This window comes from Podarcis muralis, chromosome 1, assembly GCF_964188315.1.
Source record: "Podarcis muralis chromosome 1, rPodMur119.hap1.1, whole genome shotgun sequence".
NCBI lineage: Eukaryota > Metazoa > Chordata > Lepidosauria > Squamata > Lacertidae > Podarcis > Podarcis muralis.
Window position 1 is genome coordinate 8,335,232 of NC_135655.1, and position 15,630 is coordinate 8,350,861.

Below are 15,630 nucleotides of genomic sequence, written 5' to 3' on the forward strand. Positions count from 1 at the left end.
GAATCATAGAAGTTTTTCTGGGCTGCATCAATAGGAGTATACCATCTAGATCAAGGGAAGTAATAGTGCCACTGTATTCTGCTCTGGTCAGACCTCACCTGGAGTACTGTGTCCAGTTCTGGGCACCACAGTTCAAGAAGGACACTGACAAACTGGAACGTGTCCAGAGGAGGGCAACCAAAATGGTCAAAGGCCTGGAAACGATGCCTTATGAGGAACGGCTAAGGGAGCTGGGCATGTTTAGCCTGGAGAAGAGGAGGTTACGGGGTGATATGATAGCCATGTACAAATATATAAAAGGATGTCACATAGAGGAGGGAGAAAGGTTGTTTTCTGCTGCTCCAGAGAAGCGGACACGGAGCAATGGATCCAAACTACAAGAAAGAAGATTCCACCTAAACATTAGGAAGAACTTCCTGACAGTAAGAGCTGTTCGACAGTGGAATTTGCTGCCAAGGAGTGTGGTGGAGTCTCCTTCTTTGGAGGTCTTTAAGCAGAGGCTTGACAACCATATGTCAGGAGTGCTCTGATGGTGTTTCCTGCTTGGCAGGGGGTTCGACTCGATGGCCCTTGTGGTCTATTCCAACTCTATGATTCTATGATTCTATAAGTTGGAAGGGGTCCCAAGGGTCATCTAGTCCAACCCCTTGCAATGCAGGAATCTCAACTAAAGCATCCAGGACAAATGGCCATCCAACCTCTGCTGAAAAACCTCCAAGGAAGGAGAGTCCACCACCTTCCGAGGGAGCCTGTTCCACTGCTGAACAGCTCTTACTGTCAGAAAGTTCTTCCTGATGTTTAGCTGGGATCTCCTTTCTTGTGACTTGAAGGCATTGGTTTGAGTCTTCCCCTCCAGAGCAGGAGGAAAACAAGCTTGCTCCCTCTTCCATGTGACAGCCCTTGAGATATTTGAAGACGGCTCTCATATCTCCCCTAGTCACCTCTTTTCCAGAATAAAAATACCCAGCTCCTTCAACCACTCCTCATAAGGCTTGGTTTCCAGACCCTTGGTCATCTTGGTTGTTCTCCACTGCACACATTCCAGTTTTGAGAATACAAGTAAGACCCTTCCTTTCTTTCCTTATTGCTAAAACACAATACATACCCTGTAATGAAGAGGCATTATAATCTGATGCAGAAAACCCATCTATTTCACAGTTTATTAGGAATTACTAATTTATAGACCAGCTAGCCAGTTTTTAAGGAATCAGTTGAATGTCGCAATGCCATATAATTATAAAAAGCTCAATGGAAGTTGTTCAGTATAACTGATTTTTATGTCAGACTCCACCTGAATGCAATGATAAATTCTCCTCCAGTGGAAATCCAGCAGACTCCTTTTGGGCACTGTTATCTTTGCATTTTACTCATTTTTTGTGTGGTTGCTTTTGGATCCGCAGGTGCCAGTAATGATGAAAACAGTTCAAACAGCACAGCTATCCAGGCCAGTCCAATGACGATCCAAATGGCTGCAAGCAGCTGGTAGCCCATAAAATATGACCTGTCATGGTTCCTCCCTGGAGACGCAAGAGAAAAGCAACAATAATGTGTGAGGAGGTGATTTAAAGGACCAGCCAACTCAGTTTATCTAAACTTTGTTAGGTCGTGTTCACACCATACGTTTAAAAGACATTTCTACCACTGAATTGTGGGAAGATGAACACAGAGAACTGCCAATGTCCTTATTATTGCCTATTCATGATAGTTTGGACTCATGATGATGTTTGAGCCTGTAAAGGCTTTTGGACCACTTACAAACCCTTCCTGGAACCATATACAGCTTGGTGGCTGTCACCAGTAGAAGCGTTTTCAATTTAAAAAATAAAGATGTCAGGGAACTGGGCAACATATAACCAAGTAGTAAGACAAGAGCAGGGCCAGTTAAAATTGAAAACATTATATCAGTTGTAGAGTGTGTTCTGCCTGATTTGGGTTTGGGTTTAGAGGTGCTGCATCCTTTTATCCCCTTTGGATTTAAAATAATAATAATAATAATAATAATAATAATAATAATAATAATAATAATAATAATAAATTTTATTTATATCCCGCCCTCCCCAGCCGAAGCCATGGTTTTCCCAGTAGTGATGTATGGAAGTGAGAGCTGGACCATAAAGAAGGCTGATCGCCAAAGAATTGATGCTTTTGAATTATGGTGTTGGAGGAGACTCTTGAGAGTCCCATGGGCTGCAAGAAGATCAAACCTCTCCATTCTGAAGGAAATCAGCCCTGAGTGCTCACTGGAAGGACAGATCCTGAAGCTGAGGCTCCAATACTTGGGCCACCTCATGAGAAGAGAAGACTCCCTGGAGAAGACACTGATGCTGGGAAAGGTGGAGGGCACAAGGAGAAGGGGGCAACAGAGGACGAGATGGTTGGATAGTGTTTTTGAGGTTACTAGCATGAGTTTGACCAAACTGCGGGAGGTAGTGTAGGACAGAGGTGCCTGGCGTGCTCTGGTCCATGGGGTCACGAAGAGTCGGACACGACTAAACGACTAAACAACAACGTGTGTACTTTATTGTTTGTTTGTTTGTTTGTTTGTTTGTTTGTTTGTTTGTTTATAAATATGCTTAAATAAAACATTATTATTTTTTAACAAAAAATGAATTGTGGGAAGACGAACACAGGAAACTGCCAATGTCCGTATTATTGTCTATTCGTGATGGTTTGGGCTCATGATGCTGTTTTGGCCTGCAAAAGCTTTGGGGTGGTTGCACTGCCACATTCCCAAACGGTGCACATCCTACATACCCAGCTCCTTCAACCATTCTTCATAAGGCTTAGTTTGCAGACTCTTGATCATCTTGGCTGCCCTTCTCTACACATTTTCCAGCTGGTCAACATTTTTCTTAAATTGTTGTGCCCAGTACTGGACACAGTATTCTAGGTGTGGTCTGACCAAGGCAGAATAGAGTGGTACTATTACTCCCCTTGATCTGGACACTAGACTTCGACTGATGCAGCCGAGAATAGCGTTAGCTTTTTTTTGTTGCTGTTGCTGCTGCTACATCACACTGTGGACTCATGTTAAGCTTGTGGTCCACCAAGACCCCTAGATCCTTTCCGCATGTACTGCTAGTAAGCCAGGTGTTCCCCATCCTATATTTGTGCAGCTGGTTTTTCTTGACTAAGCACAGAACCTTACATTTGTCCCTATTGAAATGTATTTTGTTAGCTTGTGCCCAGTTCTCCAATCTGTTAAGGTCATTTTGAATTGATTCTGTCTTCTGTGGCATTAGCTACTCCTCCGAGTTCAGTGTCAGCTGTACATTTGAGAAGCATCCTCTCAATTCATTCAACCAAGCATTTATAAAGTCGTTGAACAACAACAGGCCCAGAACAGAACCTGGTGGCACCCTACTTGTCACTTTTTTCCAGGATGTCAAGGAACCATTGATGAGTACTCATTGGGATGGCTATTATTATTGTTGTTGTTGTTGTTGTTGTTGTTGTTGTTGTTAAATTTTCATACTACATAAAAGAAAAAGGTAAGATACCCTTTCAATACAAAAGAAAAATCATATAAACATATATAAACCTATACCCCCCATGAATTCCCATATCACTCCCCTCCACCACACCTCAACTTCCTTAACTTTTAATTTCAGTACAATCTTTATGTTATTGAATTTTAATTTCCTTTTTGCATCCTAATTGGTTTTATCCTTTCCTCTTTACTCCTTTAGTCTAAGCATATCAACATGTTCTGTTTTGGTTTGTCAGCCTTCTTATATAGGCAGTTAGCATTGCCATTTCTATGAATTCAGTTAGTTTGTATAACCATTCTTCTTTCATGGGTATTCCTTCACTTTCCATTTGGTAGCGTATATTATCCTGGCAGCTGCTGTAGCATATAAGAAAATTCCTTTCATTTTCTGAGGTATGTCTTTTCCCAGTTAGCCTAATAAGTATGCCTCTGGTTTCTTTTGTATAGATGCTTTTAACATTTTTAAAAGTTCTTCATGGATAACACCCCAAGAACCAGTTAAGCTCACAATATGAAAGTATTTTGAAAGCCTTACCTATTAGATAGTCTCCAAAACCAATGGTGCTAAGTGTTATAAATGTAAAATAGACAGCTTCATAAAAAGTCCAGCCCTCCATCCATTGAAAGAGGAACGATGGCAAAATAATAAACATTAGAATTCCCACAACCACGAAGACGAAAATATATCTTGCTGTTTTCTGAAAGATAAAGCAAGAAAAGAAAAAAAAGAAAGGTTTAATGGAACAGAACTCAGTTTTCTTGGCCTTGAGCCATGCACAATGATTTTAGGCTGCATTAACAGATAAATAATAATAAAAAGGTAAAGGGACCCCTGACCATTAGGCCCAGTCGTGACCGACTCTGGGGTTGCAGTGCTCATCTCGCTTTATTGGCCAAGGGAGCTGGCGTACAGCTTCCAGGTCATGTGGCCAGCATGACTAAGCTGCTTCTGGTGAACCAGAGCAGCGCACGGAAACGTCGTTTACCTTCCCGCCGGAGCAGTACCTATTTATCTACTTGCACTTTGACATGCTTTTGAACTGCTAGGTTGGTAGGAGCAGGGACCGAGCAACGGGAGCTCACCCCGTCACGGGGATTCAAGCTGCCGACCTTATGATTGGCCAGTCCTAGGCTTTGTGGTTTAACCCACAGTGCCACCCGCATCCCTATAAATAATAATAATTCCACCCTAATTAGACTTCATCTGGAGCATGGTTTGCTGCTGTCATGATTTATGGTGGTCAAGCTCTACTGCCCTCTGGGGCAGAGGAGCTGTTCAGGCAGGGGAAAGCCAGGATTTATGAGGTAAGATTCCTGGCAATGCTCCTCAGATGGTTCTGGGGAGTTCACTGCATCCCGCGGTGTCGTTTAAGCCCGTTTCTGCCAACTTGAAAGGCAGAACGGGTGTGCCCTGGGAAGGGTGTCCTTGCCATGGACGAACCTCCATCTCTGGCATGATTTGGGATCACCAGTTTGGAATATTGCCGTTAATCATGAGGCACTCCTGAAATGGTATATGATAATGGGCTGCAATCAATCAGTTGCCGAAAGGATGGGATTTGGTTCTTCGAAGGTATTTGAATGTTTTTTTCCTGAAGCTTGAAATTCCTTACAGCAGCCAAAAAGGAAAGGGGACGACAAAGCACTTTGTGCTTTCATCCAAATGATTCTTTTCTCTCTTGTCCTCCCCTGCAAGAAGGGGGAGGCTTTGATTTATGCTTAATAAAGAATTTAACAAGGTTTTACTATGCCCTCCCCCACCCCATTGAGGCTGAATGGACTTTATTTAAAAATTATTGTTGGACTAGACCAGGAGTGTGAGGGGGAAATGCTGAGTAAAGAAGATAGAACGGATAGGATAAGAGGCTTGGGAAAAAGGATTTCGTTTTAGAAACAGGCAAGTAACTAAAAGCCTTGGTCTGTCGTAATCCCAAACTAACTTGGCAAACTTGATTTTCTAAACACTGAAAAAAATGGAACTATAGGGGAAAGTAATGTCCGAGTTTGTAATATCTAAACTGTGTTGTACATTTTGTTAACGTTTATGCATGAAAAGGTGATGATTTGTTAAGCTGTACATTGTACATTGTTAAGCTGTACATTGTTGCACACACCCTCGCACCCACTAACATTTTGGAGAATTAAGAAAAATTAATTCCATGAATTTAGGAAGAGATATTTTGCAAATTTATACCGGAGCCAGTTTTACTAAAGGCAAACAGCTATGTTTCAAAAATATGAGCTTCTTAAAACAAATAATTTGGCGAGCTTCTCCCATTCCTATTTTAAGGCAGAGCTTGAATTTATCTTCCTCACTTATTTAGAGGGCATAATGCACATGTCTAATTTATTCTTGTCTTCCACCTCTTATAGAGGCAGCTAATCAATTATATGCAATATAATAGAAGAAGAGCCCTGCTGGATCAGGCAAGGGCCCATCTAGTTGAGAATCCTGTTCTCATCAAAGCTGGCCGAATAATAATAATAATAATAATAATAATAATAATAATAATAATAATTTTTTTTACACCCCACCTTCCCCAGCCAAGACCTGGCTCAGGGCGGCTAACAACCGATAATAAAAACAAGTTGATTAAAACACAATTTAAAAAACAAGATTAAAATACAACATTAAAACATTAAGATGCAGCCTCTTCACAGGAGGAGAAGGGAAAAAGAAAGAGGGGGAGGGAATTAAACTGATTCCAAGCAAAGGCCAGGCGGAACAACTCTGTCTTATAGGCCCTGCGCAAAGAAATCAGATCCCACAGGGCCCTGGTCTCATGAGGCAGAGCTTCCACCAGGCCAGAGCCTCAGTCTGACTGGTCAGATTAAAAATCATCTCCAGATAAAGTAACTGAATTACCTTCTTTCCTTTCCCAAACACATTCCTTGCACAGCTTTCGAAGAGTCTTGAGACTAAAAAGCCAATATAGTTCAAGCAGATGAGGCAGAAGGGGATTCCAAAGAGAGCAAAAATAATACAAAAGATCTGACCTTCTTTCGTTTGCGGAGAGACGTTTCCATAGCCTGTTGAAAGATTAAGAAAGGGTTGCAAAGGACGTCAGCAACTGTCGATTTGCCAATTGCCTAGAGAAGTTACAGAGCAGGGTCCCTACGTAGGGTTGTTTCCAGTGGAGAGCAGCATGTACATTGAGACTGACTGTTCCTTTCTTCCCTCTCTCCTGTACAACCCCCAAATCTGCTCCAGAGGATCCCCATACCCTCTGGAGCAGACATTGAGGATGCTCAGAGGGGTACAGAGAGGAGAAGAGGGGTAAGTTTCATTGTGCAAGCAGAGGTCTGTGCATGACCAAAATGGCAGCCTTAAATACAGCCCAATGAATTTATTTTATGTACTGCACTCACTGATCTCCTTTATGCCGATGCACTTGGTGTTAGGATAATTATTTGGGAGCTTCAAGTGTCTCCCTCCTGTTCCTTGGACCGGACAGGCCCACTGTGGAAGAACTGACCTGAGATGCAATGGAAGGGGCCAAGTGTGCAGGTATGACTTTGGAGACCTTGTGAAATATTGGGTGAAATGGAGACTCATCATGGCAACCCCTTAAAAAACACACCAAAAGATTGATAATATATTTGTAACATGAATCAGGAGTTCACTGCATTTTCATGACAATGAAAACAAATGTAGGTTGATCTGCAGTGAGGAGAGAGCTGAGTTCCTCCATTCGTGACCGTCATGGCTAAAATAAGTTGCAATTCCCAAGCCCCTAAAGACTTTAAGAATGCTCAAGGAATTTGATTTCTCTAAATTCCAGTCTGACCTAGCCTTGCCTGTGAATTGAAACATGCTTAACCTTCAGATTTTTCAGTTTTTCAAAATTGGTGATAGTTAAACAATGAATTACAAAATACTTATTTCTTTTGGGATAAATTTAGAAATGTATTTGATGATATGTCTTTGGTGATGAAATAGGGCATGCAAGGAGCGTCTTAGACAGAAGAACCACCCTTGTGCCCAGATACCCCATAATAGCCCTCAGGGTAAGCTTTCTGCTCAGAAAAACCTCCATTTTAGTTTCCTTTGCAATTGGCCTCAATTAAGACTTGGCTGATCTATCTGCCAATTACTTCTTATTAATTAATTCTTATCCAGAATGCAAATTGGCTTCTGGTGTAAGAAGAGACATTATTTAAGAGGCTGAAAAACAAAGCAAAAAGCTTGTCTTAAATTATCAATGATAATTTATTTGGGGAGCAAGTCCCACTGAATGTATAGGGTTGTGCTGAGAGGGACGGATTTGCATTGGGAGACTGGCATGGGGTCAGTTGCACCGGGTGGGATTTGAACTCGTTTCCCTAGCCCAACTACTTTCCACAAAGTAGTTTTAATAATGGGTTGGCCCCAGAATGGAGGGGAATAAATAACTAATCAGGGTATGGGCTCGTTGGGCATATGATAAATGAACAGGGAGGACAAAAATGAGGTGTGAAGAATGATGACAGAGCAAAAGCAAAGCCTGCAGCTTTACACAATTTATCTAAGCGAGAGCAGTTGAATGCCCTGCATACTATGTTCGGGGAGAAGGCAGAACCAAATGACAGTACCTATTGTGGCTAACATAGTGCCCACGAAGAAGAAAGAATTAGCGAAATCCCAGTTGCTGTATTTTTCTGAAGGGTGGGTTGCTGCTGGAATTATGCCCTTCCGAACAGATCTTATTAATTTCTGCAATTGAAGGCAAGACTCAGTTTGAATATTCCAGCAATAAGAATAGCCCCTCCTCTGATTATCACCAGATACCGCTAACCAAATCGCTATGCACTCAGAAGGGAAGTTCTTGTGGATCAGTCCAGCATGTTCTTCCCCCAGTGGCCAGCCCAATGCTCATGGGAAGCCCACAAACAGGACCTGAGCACAACAGCCCTCCCCTCACTTGTCACCCCCAGTAACTGGTAGGCATAGGGCTTTTGCATACTTAACTTTTCCTCCACTCTTTCCAGGCAAAGGTCCGCACTCCAAGGGGTGCTTGTTGTGGTTCGCACCAAGCTTTCCCAGTGAAAACTGTGGTCTATGTATGGGTTGTTGAGAGTGATGCAGCGGTTTCACCCTCAAAGCTTAGTGATAAAGTAGACTCCTTACACAAGACTTGAAGACAAGTCTTGACTGGTCAGGATGGCAACTAGGGCTGTTTTTCAGCAGGAACTCTCTGGAACTCAGTTCTGGCACCTCTCAAGTAGGCGCCTTTGCCATTATAGGAGAAGGAGGGAGGTGTTCATGGTGAGTTCCGGGAACTTCTGATACCTCTTTTCCTAGAAAAATAGCCTGCTGACAACTGAATAACAAGCTGTATTGTTTATATCTCAAGTTCAATACTAAGTGTTTCTCTCTTTTGACCCCAAGAGAGGATTTGGTCTCCTTCCTCCAAAAACATACACTCCATCAATTGGCCTAATCCTCCATGGGGATAACATTCCACATGCAGAAGGAAGGCTCTATGCTGGCCACTGATTCTGTCCCCACCTCAATTCCCACCTCCTAAACTGTAATCCCCCCCCATATATACTTTCTGACCTCTCGACCTCTGGTGTCATGCCACAGTCATCTCTTTTCAGTCTTGCTGAAGTAATGCCTTACTTGTATGAATAACTCCACCTCTTCTGGGCTGAGATTGGTGTCGCTCCAAAAAAATTCCTCCTTCATGTGAAATGTTGCCGCCTCTTCTACTTTTTTGTGGTGATCGTTCTCCAGAAGCTCCTGAGCACAACAGCCCTCCCCTCACTTGTCACCCCCAGTAACTGGTAGGCATAGGGCTTATGCACACTCAACTTTTCCTCCACTCTTTCCAGGCAAAGGCCGCACTCCAATAGCACTGATGGCAACACTATAACAAGCTGTGTTGTTTATATCTCAAGTTCAATACTTAGTGTTTCTCTCCCTTGAGTCCAAGAGAGGGTTTGGCCTTATTGCTCCAAAAACATACACTTTAGTAAAGGTAAAGGTAAAGGTACCCCTGCCCGTACGGGCCAGTCGTGACCGACTCTGGGGTTGCGCGCCGATCTCGCTTAAGAGGCCGGGAGCCAGCGCTGTCCGGAGACACTTCCGGGTCATGTGGCCAGCGTGACGAAGCCGCTCTGGCGAGCCAGCGCAGCACACGGAAACGCCGTTTACCTTCCCACCAGAGCGGTACCTATTTATCTACTTGCACTTAAGATTGCTTTCGAACTGCTAGGTGGGCAGGAGCAGGGACCGAACGATGGGAGCTCACCCCGCCACGGGGATTCGAACCGCCGACCATACGATCAGCAAGTCCTAGGTGCTGAGGTTTTACCCACAGCGCCACCCGTATCCCTATAACAAGCTGTGTTGTTTATATCTCAAGTTCAATACTAAGTGTTTGTCTCCCTTGAGCCCAAGAGAGGGTTTGGGCTCCAAAAACATACACTTTAGTAGCAATGCATAAATCATTACCCCTTGGCTTGGCTGTCTTCATAAATTCTTCTGGACAGAGTCTGCTTGGAGTATTGGCTCTCCCATATCCTCAGTCAACCAAACAATGGTGAGACTACCCCATCTCCCACTCTCTGTTCTAAGGCACAAGCGCACACTTTTCAAGGCAGTTAACCAGACAATGATTCAGCTTTTCTGTGACCTTGAACAGAGTCACCTGTTTTGCAGTTGCTACATGACGTATGTTCTCCTTTTCCCAATATATTTTTATAAAATACGTGTCCCAACAAATACAGTACAGTTGAACCTTGGTTCTTGGACACCTTGGTACTTGGACATTTTTGCTCCCGAATATCGCAAACCCAGAAGTGAGTGTTCCGGTTTGCGAATGTTTTTCATAAGCTGAACGTCTGACACAGCTTCCATGGCTTCTGATTGAGTGCAGGATGTGCCTGCAGCCAATCGGAAACCATGCCTTGGTTTTCGAATCGTTTCAGGAGTCGAACGGACTACTAGAACAGATTAAGTTCAACAACCAAGGTTTGAATGTACAAAAATTAACAAAAACCCACCCTTAATAGCTGAATTGGAGGAAACGTAAATTTGGGTTTTCCAAGGCAATGATTCAGCTTTTCTGTGACCTTGATTGGAGTCACCTGTTTTGCAGCTGCTACATGACGTATGTTCTCCTTTCCCTAAATTATTCTTTGCAAAATACGTTTCCCAACAAATACAGTGCTAATACTAACAAAAACCTGCTGCTTATAGCTGAATCGGAGCAAAAGTCAATTTGGGTTTTCAATGGATTCCCGTTAACAAGCTGGTTTTCACGAGGAAAGCCCCAGAGCAATGAAATGGTGCTCAGACACGGAGCTTTAAATCATGGCCAGGCCTGGAAAGAGTGGAGGAAAGCTCAGTGTGGAGAAGCCCAGGCTGCCTCCAACAATGTTGGCAGAACAGAGCCATAATGGTTAGTAGCCATTCATTGTCTTATCCTCCATCAATTTGCCTAACCCTCCATGGGGATAAAATTTCACATGCAGAAGGAAGGGTGAGTCCTTACGGCTTTATGCTGGCCACTAATTCTGTCCCAGCTGCCAGCATGAGTTTTGACCAAACTGCGGGAGGCAGTGGAAGACAGAAGTGCCTGGCGTGCTCTGGTCCATGGGGTCACGAAGAGTCAGACACGACTAAATGACTAAACAACAACAATTCTGTCTCCACCTCAATTCCCACCTCCTAAACTGTATTTCCCCCCCATATATACTTTCTGACCTCTTAACCTCTGGTGTCATGCCTTAGTCATCTCTTTCAGTCTTCCTGAAGTAATGCCTTACCTGTATGAATAACTCCACCTCTTCTGGGGTGCGAGCGGAGTAGTTCAAAAGAAAATCATGTTTCAGGTGAAACACTGTATCTATTACTTTTTTGTTGTGATCCTTCTCCAGAATCTCAAAGACGAGGGCCCCCATCACCACGTAAGTCAGGAAGCCAGCCAGCAGTATGATGCCCTGTGTCCTGCTCACACGCATGTTGTTCTGTGTGGGAATGAGGGCCAAGGAAGAAGCAGACGCAAGAGCGACTATAGGTTAGTAAGCAAGTCCTTATTTGTCTTGACCCAGACTCAATAGTACAGCCCCATAGCTGGGCACTCTCCATAGCTGGACCCAAGCTAACGAAATGAATTTCAACAGGGACAAATGTAAGGTTCTGCACTTAGGCAGGAAGAACCAGATGCACAAATAGAAGATGGGAGAGCCAGTTGTGGTGTAGTGGTTAAGAGCGGTGGACTCGTAATCTGGTGAACCGGGTTCGCTTCCCCACTCCTCCCCATGCAGCTGCTGAGAGACCTTGGGCTAGTCACACTTCTCTGAAGTCTCTCAGCTCCACTCACCTCACAGAGTGTTTGTTGTGGGGGAGGAAGGGAAAGGAGATTGTTGGCCGCTTTGAGACTCCTTCGGGTAGTGATAAAGCGGGATATCAAATCCAAACTCTTCTTCTAAGTAGCAGTACATGCAAAAAGAACCCAGGGGTCTTGGTGGACCACAAGCTGAACATGAGTCAACTGTGTGTTATTATTACCACAAGATTGATCTAAATTAGCATTATTAAACATCAACAAAATGTATCATGACTTATCAATGTATATCAACAGAGAGCAGTCATTGAACCTGACCTTGTAGGGGAAAGACAATGCTCTTTAGAACTGTATCACTAAGCATATTTACTGTCAGGTACACAATTCTGGAGACCCACAATTGAAAGTAACTCCAAATTGGGCTACCTTGGAATATTCGTATGTAGCCCTGCAAGAAAGATGGGTGGCACTCGGGTCTAAATACATTAATATTCAAGATACTATTGAAAAAATAACATTAGTTCAAACGATATGGCATCACATGTTCAAAAAATATAAATTTGACCTTTTCTCCCATGACAAAATGGCTTTGTGGGGAAACACGTCTTTTAAAATCGGGAAATACTGTAATAGGTTAAGATCTGGTGAATTACAATAACAACTCTGTGAAGTAGAGAGTTTTGTGTTTTTTTCACCCCATCTCCCCCTTTACTTTGCCTTCTACACGGCTGCTGTTTCTCCCCCCAAAAATGTCTCTAGAATATGACATTGCAAGGAAGCTCTGAGGACAAAACCATATGTGAATATGTTGCTAGAAAAACTAGGGGAAAATGTGCTTCATGTTTTATAGGCGTCTAAAATAAAAGATTGAAGACAGGAGTGCCTGGCGTGCTCTGGTCCATGGGGTCACGAAGAGTCAGAGAGGACTAAAGGACTAAACAACTAAACAACAACAAAATAAAAGATTATATTGACTGTGAAAAATCAAGACTGCTTCAATGACTTACCGGGAAAGTTGGTCAGAATGTTAGGACACTGCATGTCAAAACACACTTTCTCTTTCCAGGTTTGTTTTAGTTTGTTTTAAGAAATACAGTTCATTGGGAAACATGGAGGAAGAAAACCAGGAGGTTTTGTCATGTTGGAGCTAGTGTGTTTTCCCACATCTATAACCAGCCCAGGGGTCATTTGGAGGAGGGAATTGAAAGGAGCGGAGAGGTCTTTGCTTGGCTCCTCACTCACCCTGACAGGGTCCTTTGATTCCAAATCCTCTTAAATGATCCACTTCTTTGACTTCCAATATCTGATGGGAGAGTATCAGTGCTTCTCTTTCACTGGGTAGCTATTTGGTAGAAGCAGCCTGACCACACCTTCATGGGCTCTATGAGGTCATGGGTATATTACTCTCTTTTGTGGACTGGCTTACCTGGTCCTCTGTGAGGTCATGCCCTCTGTACCTGATGGGCTGCTGAAAGCCTCCAGGTCTGAGAGGCTGGTAGCAAGATCAGACCACAATAAACTTTAAATAATAAAGTTATTGAACATGAGTCAATAGTGTGATGCAGCAGCAAAGCTAATGCTATTGTTAAGCCCTCAGAATGAATAAATGCTAGGATTTTGATCAATTGGGATATGGATTAAAGGTAAAGGTACCCCTGCCCGTACGGGCCAGTCTTGCCAGACTCTAGGGTTGTGCGCCCATCTCACTCTATAGGCCGGGAGCCAGTGCTGTCCGCAGACACTTCCGGGTCACGTGGCCAGCATGACAAGCTGCATCTGGCGAGCCAGCGCAGCACACGGAACGCCGTTTACCTTCCCGCTGGTAAGCGGTCCCTATTTATCTACTTGCACCCGAAGGTGCTTTCGAACTGCTAGGTTGGCAAGCACTGGGACCAAACGATGGGAGCGCACCCCGCCACGGGGATTTGAACCGCCGACCTTTCAATCGGCAAGTCCTAGGTGCTGAGGCTTTAACCCACAGCGCCACCCGCGTCCCGGGATATGGATTAGATTAGAACATAAAATGCAGAGCTGTTCCAGACAGATAATTCCTGGGCTGTCTTATGCAAATCAAGCTGGCTGGCCCAGGGCTATCAAGAGTACAATAGGAGCCATTAACAATGCAAGGGAACTTCTCTCTTGACCCTAGGTGTGAACAAAGACTGGGGATTTGGGAGGTTGCCAGGGTACCTGCTCTGGGGGAGGGCAAGGGGTTTCTGGGAGAAAGAAGGTGGGGGAGGGAAGGAGAGATTCATCTTGGAGAGAGAGGCTGTATGCCTGCACTGCTGCCTCTTGAACTGACCATGCCGTAAGAGCTGGACTCCTTCCATGCAGACTGAAGGTGTGAATAGCTTAAAGTACAACAGTTTCCACCATTTCTTCTATTCTCCAAAGTGACTCTAGGCTACATCAACAGAAATAGTGTCCCGATCACAGGAAGTAATAAAGATAAAAGGTAAAGAACCCGAGGATGGTTAAGTCCAGTCAAATTTAACTATGGGGTGTGGCGCACATCTCTGCTTTCAGTCCGAGGGAGTCGGCATTTGTCATCAGATACCCCTGGTAGTGAGGCTGCATCTATGTGATATACGGTAAGTAAAACCTGCTCCTTTTCCCTTATGGGGTACCCAAGAGCCCAAACAGAGTCCTTTTGTAGGCTCTCTGTGGGTAGGAGAAAATAACAGAGACCAACCAGAGAATATTGAGAAGCAAAGCAGCCCGTAAGCCAGATATTTATTAACTGTTGCAACGGGGTGCTCCCCCACATGCAGGAGAGAGGAGCGTGCAAGCCCTTATATAGACATTTTAAATTGCCCGCCCTGGAGTCCAAGACACCCCCAGAAACATCATACCTACATCACAGACTTGAAGCCATTGGTTTGAGTCATAGCTGTCAACTTTCAGATTTGAAAATAAGGGATCAGCAGCCTCACCTGTCCCAGGCACTCCTGTCTTCCACTGCCTCCCACAGTTTGGTCAAACTCATGCTGGTAGCTTCGAGAACACTGTCCAACCACCTCGTCCTCATGGTTCAATCTTACTAGTGAGCAAAGTTACCCAATCAGGATTTGAATCTTGGTCCTAACTTTGGGGGTTAAGTTTCTATTTAGCTGTCCATTAATACTGACAAACCGTATCTCCCATTCATCTCTCAGATCCCCTTGTAAATCTAAAGTACTGACCTCACCACATCCTGCGGTAAAAAAATTCCCCAAGTTAATTACACATTGTGTGAAGGTAAGTGTGTGAAGCTACAGCATTCCTACTATCAGCTTAAGTGACACATTCACTCTCTCTCACACGCACACACACAGACAGACAGAGAGAGTAGAGCCCCTCAGAGCCAAAAGCCCAAAAGCAGAAATCCCAGCCAGCAGCCAAACGAAGCCTCAAGCGGTGGTTCCCACAGCACAGCAACCCGGCAAAGGGGATGCAGCAAGGAAAACCACACCGTCACCTCTCCGCTGGGAAGCGCTGAGCAAAGGCGAGTCCCTAGGCAATGCGGCCAATTTGATCGGCACAAGGCATGCAAGCTCCACCCCCCAGTGGTTCTCAGACTGCTTAGTGGTGAGCAACACAGCCGAGCAACGCAGCTGAGGAGCCTCCCTGGCCGGCAGGGAGGGAGAGGAGCTGCTTCCTTTGAAATCCGGGAAATTTACGCGATATCAACAATCCGGGGTAGCAGCAGGAAGCAGCGCTGGAATAAGGGAGTTTCCCTCCAAATAAAGGAAGGTTGACAGCTATGGTTTGAGTCCTCCCCTCCAGAGCAGGCGAAAGCAAGCATGCTCCCTCTTCCATGTGACAGCCCTTGAGATATTTGAAGATGGCTCTCATATCTCTGTATACTTGAAGGAGCGTCTCCACCCC

The 15,630-nt window shown here is 44.3% G+C and overlaps 2 long non-coding RNA genes across 5 annotated transcripts in view; one reads left to right on the forward strand and one right to left on the reverse strand.

Annotated features, from left to right (window-relative positions):
- LOC144325802 (uncharacterized) overlaps positions 1–12,710 on the forward strand; it is a 31,261-nt gene extending 18,551 nt beyond the window's left edge. The window contains exons 1-3 of one of the 3 annotated variants that reach the window (XR_013390990.1): positions 6,661–6,767; positions 11,354–11,493; positions 12,614–12,710. This is a non-coding gene — a long non-coding RNA (uncharacterized LOC144325802). Of the gene's footprint in view, positions 1–6,660; positions 6,768–6,851; positions 6,999–11,353; positions 11,494–12,613 lie in introns of those variants that run through there. The other 2 variants (XR_013390988.1, XR_013390991.1) reach the window with 2 other exon arrangements.
- Positions 1,126–6,964, reverse strand: LOC114585485 (uncharacterized). Of its 2 annotated transcripts, XR_013390984.1 has the most exons (4): positions 6,860–6,964; positions 6,357–6,520; positions 4,026–4,188; positions 1,126–1,517 (listed from the first exon to the last, which is right to left on the reverse strand). It is a non-coding gene; the product is annotated as an uncharacterized LOC114585485 (long non-coding RNA). The 2 variants fall into 2 exon arrangements; XR_013390982.1 differs by lacking the exon at positions 6,860–6,964 and having other exon boundaries at positions 6,357–6,793.
- Positions 12,711–15,630: the final 2,920 nt, after the last annotated feature.